Genomic DNA, 8629 nt, shown 5'->3' on the forward strand with positions numbered 1-8629 from the left:
AAGAGAGCTTCAGCTCAAGCACACACACCCTCACAAAACCCTAAAAGAGAACACACAAGGTGAGAGGCTGAAAATCTTCTTCTTCTTCACTCAACACTTAACACACCATATACAAAGATAAGAGTACACCACATATGAAAAGGTACTCAACCAAATACATACTAGGGTTCTCTATAGTGTGAACCCAACTAAATGAGCTGGCACTATAACTATGCCAGTCTCTAGAATGGCTGTCACACAGCTGTCAGGGTATATGCATGAATAGGTGGTACACTACTTACCAGATTTTAGGGTTGGGAGCTGGGAGGTAGCTCAGTTGGTAGCCATAGGAGTGTTGGGAATTTTAAAAGACTTCAATAAATTTTTTATTTTATTCAAAGGAGTGGGGGCACTACCTTTGCATGTCTCGCAACCATCATGAGGAGTGCCCGTCGGTTGCAGCAGAGCAGGGGCCCTCGTCTGGGGGGGAACCCTGCCAGCGTGGAAATTTGAGGAGTGCCCGTCGGTTGCAGCAGCAGGGGCCCTTGTCTGGGAGGGAAGCATGCAAGCGTGGAAATGCTAGAAGCTTGAGAGCAACAACAAAGCAGCCGAGAGGGAGGTCAGACAACAGGACACACAGAGGAAATGCTACAGGCAGAACTTCCTCTCCCACTTCTTCTCCTGCTTCCTCAGGCTTTGAATCTTCTCCAGAGCCATCCCCAGCCATGAAATCTCGCAGGGTGCTAGCTTCCTCCTCTCCTTCCTCAGCTGCAGCAAAGGCTAAAGGAGCTATAAGAAAGGGGCATTATCCTCTTTCACCCAAATCACCTACTACACCAAGCAAGAAGTTCAACATGCAGCTGGGCTCAGCAGATGCCACTCCAAGCACAAAAGTGAGCATCTTTACACATCATGTTGTGCAGCCAATTTTTGTTCAGGTGCCTGGCTTGTGTGAATTTTTCTAGAAGTGTGTTGCACATGCATGCTAGGGTATTACCATGCTGTTCCAGGGGGTAATGGAGTGAGTGTGCTCACAATGTCATCCATGAAACAATGTCCCTATTGAATACCTTACAAAATAATTTTTTTGCTTCAATGATGACTCCTCACTTGTCATGTATTGCAATGTGTTGCATACCAAAACATCCCTAGAAAAATTCAAGTTGTGGATAATAGTGCTTTATTGAGTTTTAGTAACACTACATTGCATATTGCATGTTGACAACACACTGGAGAATACATTTTCTACACCTTTGATACTCCCACACTTTCTATACATGCGCACAAGCATTGTTAACATAAGCATACTTGTAGCCTCATGCATATATATGGAAGGTGCATGTCCAAAGCAAGCAGGTCATACATGAAAATATGTTAGCAAAATGTGTTGGACTGATTCTAGTTGTGCTATGGAATGTTGCAGGGCAAATCGCGTTGGTACCCTCCATATGTCCAGTTTGAAAGAAAGTCAGTTTTCTGTATGACCAAAGCCCAAGCACATGAAGTCTACGGTCTTTCAGATTCTAGAGTGGATGCGCGAACATTGGGTGAGGCTAATTTTACAGATGCAGATTGGCTATCATGTTTTGATGAGGTGCCAAGAAGGGGCAGTAAAGTAAAATGCAGGACTTTGAAGCTAGAGTTGTGGCCCAGGTTCTACACCCTTTTTACTTCGGTATATCAAGAACCTCCTAGCAACTATGGGATCGAGGTGACCAAGGCATTTGCAAGAGGTTTTTTGCATGAGTGTACAAAAGGGCCAGTCGATTGGGCTTTATTTTTTGAGAGCATGATAGCGGCTATGGATGCAAAGAAGCTACAAGCAAAGAAGCACCGATGGTCTATTTTCCATGCTTCCTCTGCACCGCATACCCTCGAGGGGGGTCACTATATATAAATCCTCTATATCACGTGCGTTCAAGGCCTATTTAAAAAGTCCCTTATCTGTGAATTTTTTAGTGAATATAATGTATCCTTTCTTATTCAAATCTGTATTTTTTAAAAAAATACAATAAATAAATCCCCTCTGTAAATATATTTTTGTAAGTTTTAAATATTTAAAATGTCCTTCTGTTGAACCCACGTGATACTTACATATTTATACGAGTGACCCCCCCCCCCCCCCCCCCGGAACGCATACCTCTAGGTTTGAATAGGTGAAGCCTCTTGAGCAATCGGAGACAGTACAAAATATGCATGTGGACCTAGAGGCAATTGCTGTGTTGGACGGAATAATTGAGGTGCTTGAAAGGAAATATGCTCATGCCCTGTCAGAGCTCAACAAAGCTACGAGAAAAGTTGAGAAGTACAAAGCGGATATGCATCGAGATGAAGGGGCACAACTCCTGGTTAGTAGTTTGAAAAGACAGTTGGAAGATGCACAATCTGAGTTGCAAAAGGTTGAAAATGCGTCAAACCCAGTAGATGCTAGGAAGTTATAGGAGCTGAGGATGAAAGTGGACAGATTGTAGCTGACCATCCAAACTGTGGATGGAGTTGTTATGGGTACTGCTCCTGCTAGTGCGGGCTCTGAAAGTCAAGAGTTTCTAGAAAATGCAAAACAAATAGAGATGCATGTGCGTGCTCAGGTGGATTTTGTGAAAGACATGCAGGCAAGAAGGAACAAAGTGTTCCTATCCTTGCCAACACCTAAATTACCACATGCAGATCTGGGCTTATCGGATGCGCACAATATTTGTTCTGCTTGTGGATTGGTCATGTATGATGCAGATGGTCTTTGCATGTTTATACTTCCTTGTGGTCATGCTTATCGTATTTATTGTTTTTCTCACCTTGCTACAAGCAAAGAGATTTGCATGGCTATGGGATGCACGCAAATGATCTCACCTGCTACAAGGTCTTTGCTGATGCTTGGCCACATTGATGCCCCCGGTTATGCAAGGGAGTCACGAAGCACAGTACCCTCCATGCTTCCAAACACTGCTACCAAATCGTGCTTTTCCCACGGTACGTAGCATACCGTTATGCTCTCTAACCCTTGTCTTCTCATTACTGGTTTTTTTTGTGTGCCTTTTTGTAAGGTGGGTGAGGGTAAGATGCATGTGGATAAATGGTACCACCTAGAGTTGTCATCTGTAGCATGGGAGCTGATTCTGGTAGCAAGGTAGCTATCTTATGCTGCTTGGGAGCTGATTCTGGTAGCAAGGTAGCTATCTTATGCTGCTTGGGAGCTACTTAGATTCCTGGTAGTTATCTGGTAGCTACCTGGAAAGGCTGTCAGCTACCCTTAAAAGCCTGATAGCTACCCTTTCAAGCTTGATAGCTACTCTTTGAAGACTGGTATTAACCCTTGAAAGCTTGGTAGCTACCTTCAAAGCCTGTCAGCTACCCTTAATATCCTAAAAGTTACATTTGGAATCGTGGTAGTTACGTGGTAGCTACCTTCTAGCTTTTCAGCTACCCTTAAAAGCTATCCTCATTATTGCAGATAATGAGGATGCCAAAAATATTCAGCCAATGGATGAAGTTTTTTCAACACCAGGTTGTAATGTAGAAAATATACAGTTGGACACGGAACTTGAGACCGTGGCAGATTTTCGTGGAAAAAACAAGGAACTTGATCCAAAGGATGACACTATCAAGGAGAGAGAACCTGTGGACTTGGGTGTAGAAAGTCCTGTAGATAGTGACATGGACAAGGAGAATCATCAAGAATAGAGTTCTTCACTGCTACAAGCCTTTAAAATGTTGAAAAGGGGAAGAAAGAGGAAAACGAAAGGTTGTGTTCACTTTTATAATTGAATGTAGACTAATATGTTTTCACTTGCTAATGATTATTTTCCATGCAAGAGGATCTTCTAGCCAGCATCCTCCAACTTCAAGCAATAAGGACCTCTAGAGATAAAGCTTCCAATATAACAGATGATCAACCGGACAAGGAGGAACCTACTAATATCTCTGAAGGATCGGGACGAAAAGGTGCTACTGCCAAAGTCAAAAAAAGATTGCAACCCTAAATTCTGCTAGTTCTCCCCATGAATGCATGTCAACCCCCTTTTTTGGGTTTGTCCCATTAATAGCCATTCTGGCTCTGTAACCAAATTGTTGACATTTTCTATTTAATGAATGAAAAGAGTCCAACTATTTTGTTTCTTATATATCTCTCATTGTTATGTATTTCATTAAGTTCTTTTCCAATGTATGAAATTTATCATTGCAGACACTGTCAGTGTGGATGGACTAGCTGAAATATCTGGCAATGTCCTCACAAGCCAGAATGGTGATACACTGCAAGATGGTGAAAAAGTGCAGGATGGTGGTGATAAAGTGCAGGATGGTGGTGATAAAGTGCAGGATGATGGTGGTGATAAAGTGCAGGATGATGGTGAAAAAGTGCAGGATGGTGGTGATAAAGTGCAGGATGGTGATAAAAAGCAGGATGGTGGTGATTACCTGCAATAAATCAGGACAAGAAATCAGCCTATGAACAACATATATAGCTTATAGAAGTCAAAGAATTAGAACTAACTTGGTAATTTAGAAATTTTTCATGCTAGAAATAAACAATAGCTTTTAGGTTAAAGGTTTGGAACAATAGAGCTGCCGTGTTCAGAGTGGTAGCTATTTGGTTAGAGTGGATGCCACCAGGTAGATAAGGTAGCAACCATGTTAAGAGTGGAAGCTACTAGGTGAACAATGGTGGCTTTTAGGGATAGACTTTTAGGGACAGAAAGGTAACTACCAGATTTGGAACAGTAGCTGCCATGTTAACAGTGGTAGCTACCTATTAAGAGTGAAAGCCACCTGGTAGGTGAGGTAGCAATCATGCTAAGAGTGGAAGCTACCAGGTTGACAATAGTGGCTTTTAAAGACAGAAAGGTAACTACCGGCTTTGGAACGGTAGCTGCCATGTTAACAGTGGTAGCTACCTGTATAGAGTGAGAGCCACCAGCTAGGTAAGGTAGCAACCATGTTAGGAGTGGAAGCTACCAGGTTGACAATGGTGGCTTTTAAAAAGGCAGAAAGGTAACTACCAGGTTTGGAACAACAATGGTAGCTACCTGTATATAGAGTGAAAGCTAGTAGGTAGGTAAGGTAGCAACCATCCTCAGAGTGGAAGCTACCAGGTTGACAATGGTGGCTTTTAGGGATAGAAAGGTAACTACCAGCTTTGGAACAGTAGCTGCAATGTAAACAGTGGTGGCTACCTTAACTCTTAGCATAGTACCTATCATCAAGATACCACCTGAATCACTCCCAGCCTCATGCCTATGAGCTCCAAGCTTGGTAACTGAGCTCGAAGCCTAGGAGCCACCACTCTTAGCATAGTACCTACCATGAAGATACCACTCTTATCAGCTCCCAGGCTTGGAGTTCATAGGTATGACAGAAATCCTAACCTAATGCTTCTAGCTGCTGGCCTAATAACATATCAGCTTGAGCAAACCTTTGCTACCAATCTGTGAGCCTACCACCACCTTCGTGGCTTCCTCACAAGGATGAAACTGTAATTGAAAGTGGTAGCTATTTATCTACAAGGGTTACCATGGTAGACTAGTATTACACACTATGAAGCTGGTGCCTAACTTCAGCCCTGCACTACCGACCAATGTACAACCAAGAGGTAATTAGGGACATTTAAAAAGTATGGTAAAACAAGGAAGACAAACCTGAGGTTGTTCAAGCAGATGCACCAGATGCTTCTCATACAGCTTTCGTCCAACACGCTTTCGACATACATCCTTTTTGTTCGGCAACACATGTGTATTGTTTGTCCAATATGCAATGACTAAATCTTTCACTTCCTCTGTGATTATACTTCTTATATCCTTGGTTCATTTTTTAGTAGTATTTAGTTCTTTTGATTTTATACAATGCTTTTATTATTTTTGTAGCTCTCTCCAAATTGGGCTTTGGAATCTAGAATCACCAAGTTATGGATCCTAACATGTTCATTGACAAATTCACTTTTTACATAACCAATTGGTGAATTTGGAAAGCCTACTTAGTGGTCACACAATGGCCAGCTGGTGAATCTGAAAATCTTGCTTATAAATCTAAGATGATAGAGCTAGAGATCCTCTCATTTACTTCAATCCTACCCTGTGGTAGATCTAGATTTCAATAGGTCTACAATTTGGTGGAGCTAGCTACCTCTTCAAAGTGGTGGACCAAGAATCCATTAAAGTCTAGCTACCTCTTCAAAGTGGTGGAGCTAGGCTAATGCACCCCCCCAAAGACAATTTTTGCAGAGCATCCATTTAAGTCAAGCTCTACCATATGGTAGAGCTAGGCCAATGCATTTCTAGCTCCACCACATGGTAGAGCTAGTTCAAATGCAATTATAGCTCCTTGGTTCTTGTCACGTGCGATGAGCTAGAACCCATTGAAGTCTAGACCTAGAACCTATGGAAGTCTACTGGCTCCACCCATAAAGAAGCTATCTTGATCCCCAACTCAACCACGTGGTAAAGCAAGACTTATAAATTCTAGCTCTACCATATGGAAAATCTAAAACATCTAAAATTTTAGCTTTACCATATAGTTGAGTGGTTTTGTGTTTCTCACCTCCACCTTCTCTTGGAGCTCAAGGGTGGATCTCAAGGCCTACTTCCAACAAGAGCTCCCTTGCAAACTGGCTCTACCAAATGGTAGAGCTAGAATAATGGGTGTATTTGGAAATCCATTTTAAACCCTCCAATTCTAGAGTGAGCAAGTAGAATTGATAATTGGTATCCAAACATGATTTCCTTTTAGATTACACCAATAAACATGTGTTAAGAGTGAGTGTTACAATTGTAAATTCTTTTAGTTTGAAAGATTGTTGAGTCAATGTTACTTTTTTTTCTTTTAGATCCCGAAATTGAGATAGTAGCACCAAGTGAAGTAGCTACGAAATGCCACAATCAAACTGTGGATGAGAGCTTCTCCCACACATTCAGTGATGTCCATCCAGAAGGTTTAAAGACAAATGTTGACAATGAAATTGAGGTACCTAAATCTCCAACAAATGAAGCAATGGGTGAGAGTTTCCAGCCCGAAGAAGAAGTACCAAGAAGTACTGACACTGCTATCTCCACGAAATCAGTGTTGACAATTGTATTGGACCTGAATGGTCTACTACTACTGAAACGTTGTCAACAACAACCATCTTCAATACATGAAACTATTCAAATGGATTCAAAACGATATATTGTACTAAGGCCAGGATGTATCCAATTCTTGAAGATTTTATTAAAAAATATTAATGTTGGGATCTGGTCTCAACAGCCACAACAAAGAGTAATGTTCTTCAAATATTGAGAATATTACAAGACAGAACAGGAGAGATATTGCCTTTTTTTGTAGTTTGGGCTCAAGAGGCTTGCGAGAAGGATAAAAGTGGTAAAATAGCTAGACCTGATAATCCAACAGTTCAGGCAATGTTCAAGCCATTGTCAAAAATCGCTTCATGTTTTGATTGTGATGCTCGTAGAACGGTTCTTATTGATGATTCTCCATACAAGGGATATGCTTCTCCTGATAATAATTGTATATATCCTCCTGCAAAGTTTGATGAAGAAAAGATGATCGACAATATTCTCATTGATGAGCTGCTCCCTTACTTATTGATGAGCTGATGAGAGTGAAGATGTGCATGAGATCATTGGCTCTAATCGCTACGGACAACCTCCATTATCCAATGAAAATGAATACAGAGGTGTGGTAGATTTTTGGAGAAAGCGCAATTTAAATTGGTCACAGAAGACAATCTACACTGATAGATTATACAAAAGTTTGTCGACAATCAAGAGGTATTAGCGGGACAATATGAAAACAAAAGAGAAGATATAATAGAAATTATGGCAAAAGAACGAGTCAGTATTGCTAACATGAGGGAATCACAAGTGATTTCTCTAGCTAGAAAATTGGGTTCTACCACAATGCAGTTGAAGGCAGCCAATGCAAGGGCTTTCATAAACAAGGTGTTAAATTAGTACAATCTTCTCCAATGGGATAGAAATAACTAAGGTACTACCCAACATAAATGATAATTATAACCAAATACATGATTTTATACAACAATTTTGTATTCACATGAAGAAACTTAATTTATGATGATTTATTTCAAGGATATTGTTCCAAGGAGTATTCACTTAAAGAAGCCATTTGTCACAAGGATTGTATTTTTTTTCGAGGAATTTTATCTTTTTGTAATCATGAATTGATAAGAAATTTGTCCTGTTTTTAAAGTAGTGGCAAATGTATTACTCTTCTTCAGATAATTTTATAAATGTTGGAGTGCACTCTACTATAACGGGCCTCCTAATTTGAAAATTTATGGAAGCTTGATCTTTGTCTTATGATTTTAATTCCTACATATTTGGACTATGGTAGAGCTAGATCAATGCCTTCTAGCTCCACCTCATGGTAGAGCTAGACTTGAAAGCGTTCTAGCTCTACCATATGGTAGAGCTAGATCAATGCATTCTAGCTCTTCCACATCACCACATGGTTGAGTTGGACTTCAAACCATTCTAGTTCTACCATGGGGTCTAGCTAAAATATTTTGATACAGCTCTACCACGTGCTAGAGCTGGACTTCAAATATTATTTCTAATTTTGCCATGGGATCGAGCTAGAATACTTTGATATAGCTCTATCACATGGTAGAACTAGATTTAAAAATATTCTAGCCCTACCACATGGT

General features: G+C 40.7%; 1 pseudogene; it reads left to right on the forward strand.

Annotated features, from left to right (window-relative positions):
• The first annotated feature begins 1459 nt into the window (after positions 1-1459).
• On the forward strand, positions 1460-3657 carry LOC147623028 (uncharacterized; annotated as a pseudogene).
• Positions 3658-8629: the final 4972 nt, after the last annotated feature.

The sequence above is a fragment of the Cibotium barometz genome, chromosome 27 (genome assembly GCF_041138505.1).
Source record: "Cibotium barometz isolate CiBa-2024 chromosome 27, ASM4113850v1, whole genome shotgun sequence".
In the NCBI taxonomy this organism is placed as follows: Eukaryota; Viridiplantae; Streptophyta; class Polypodiopsida; order Cyatheales; family Cibotiaceae; genus Cibotium; species Cibotium barometz.